The following is a 2,038-nucleotide window of genomic DNA, read 5'->3' as shown; positions in this document are numbered from 1 at the left end:
CCGATGCAAAAATTATGCTGAATTGCAGTTGTGAAAAATGTGACCCATAGGCTAACCAGAACATCCTATAAAATATACAGGCTGGCATTGTATCTACAAGTCTGACAACTGCAGTGTAATAAACAGAACATATTGTTGAGAGTTTAAAGCACTGTCCAAGATGTCTGTGTAAGCTGATTTCTGAGGTTCTCTTATGCTTAGTTCAACTCCAGACTCTGGCAGTGATTTGTTTTCTTGTTTAAAGCCTATCACAGAACGCATGTTACATCACATTATCTGTGTTCATGTAGTACTTTGAAATTTAATGATTAAAAGAAATAAATCCTAAGGATTGATATTACCAAGATAGCAGTGCTGTGCTTCCTTTCTCTTGCACACTAGCATGCACATAGAGACATCTAACAAATAATTTCACTCATGTCAAATTTTCGTCCTTTATGAGAAGGAAGCTTGCTTATCAGTTTCTACTGATAATGAGCTTTCAAATGAAAGGAGCTTCTTGTCCCTCCAGCAAGAGCTTCCCAAGTGTTTAATGTAATGCAAATGTGAAATTGTGTTTCTGAGACTGCTACTATACATCTAGTGCAACAGACATCTGTAAGCTTCCTGCATCTCAAATCCTGGCACCTCCTTGAAATCCAGCTAATTGTGGGGCAAGAAATTACCTCTCTCCCTTAGCCATCCCATGACAAAGCATATATTTATGGGATTTATTCCACCTTCAAACTAAGCAATGCTTACACTTCTTGAATCTTCACTGATGTTTCTCTTGAATCAATATAGGGGAGCATCCACTGCCTTGTTGATAATTTCTGCCATACAGTAGGCAGCAAGAGCTCTTAGGTTCTGTGGCAGGAAAATAACATGCATCCCCTCTGTGGGCTTTAGGAATTCTCTTCCGCCTTGGTGCTCCCAAATAATCTGTTTTACCTATAAAATGCATTAAAATCATACCAACAAAAGGTGGAATAAATTTTCTGATTCCTGGCCTATTAAATGATTTAATACCAGGATCAAAATTAATCCTATCTACTGCAAAGTTTCAACTGTCAAAGGTGAGGCTTGAGGAGAGCAAGTCAGAGCATGGTTTACACTTGCAAGTTCTGTATGTGTAACAGTTGTGAGAGAGCTGCACAACAGGAAGAGATGTAAAGCTAACCCCATACCAAGTTGAAAAGATGCAGTTCAGACAAAATGAATTGCAAATTTTTCCATCTATTCTCTGTTTAATGACTATGTGTAGATTTCTGTATAATATGCCTTTTCATTTTATATGGATACACTTTTTAATATATTTATGCATACATATGCTTTTTCATTTAAGAGATGCTTTTCTATTCTAATGTGCATGTTTTAGATATGTAAGTTAAGCTGTCATTACTGTAAAAGCTCATTCATGAGACACGAAATATGTTCATGACAGTCATTATGTGTCCTTAAAATGGTCTGGGGTATTAAAAAGGAATATAATTAGGTTTAATGTAGTCAGGAAGCAAATCTAATATGAACGTCACTATTGCTTTATTGCTATAACTTTGGTACTGCTTATGAAGTAGTTGCCATATTGCAAAAGGTTATAATTGTTTAATGCGACAGCTATAGCTGAATGAAATGCATTATGGGCCAGGTTTTGGCAATGTAATTACACAGTCTTGCTCTGGGCATGCAGGGAGGAAGAGGGTCTTGGAGGTTATCAAATTTTGTGTGTCTATCAATATGGCTAATTGAAATTCCGGTGACAGAGGGTAAAATGCTGCTGTTTATTATTCCAAACAAGTGGAGACTAGGAAGACCTGTGGTTTCATCCCTCTTCTGTAATGGCCAGCTGTTGGGTATACAATAGGATATCCTGTAGTCCACCCCTTTAGAGTATGTGGCGTGTTTTGTAGACCCCATAGATTTTGGAGAATTATTTGATGGTCTGCATGGGCCAAGGTTGCTCTTAGTAAGCAGGATAATCATGCCTCCAATGCAGGACTGTGGCTGAAGACCATGATCTAGATTAAGAGTTTTACTTGTGGGAACTTGGTCCCTTGTT

The 2,038-nt window shown here is 37.7% G+C and overlaps 1 protein-coding gene across 1 annotated transcript in view; it reads right to left on the bottom strand.

The window, feature by feature from the left end:
* Positions 1-2,038, bottom strand: part of LOC104409236 (xin actin-binding repeat-containing protein 2-like) — a 47,827-nt gene that overhangs the window by 8,168 nt on the left and 37,621 nt on the right.

Source organism: Nestor notabilis, unplaced genomic scaffold, assembly GCF_000696875.1.
Source record: "Nestor notabilis isolate BGI_N333 unplaced genomic scaffold, ASM69687v1 scaffold12567, whole genome shotgun sequence".
NCBI classification, from domain to species: Eukaryota; Metazoa; Chordata; class Aves; order Psittaciformes; family Psittacidae; genus Nestor; species Nestor notabilis.
Note: the sequence above shows the minus strand (reverse complement) of the source record. Positions and strands in the feature narration are given on the sequence as shown.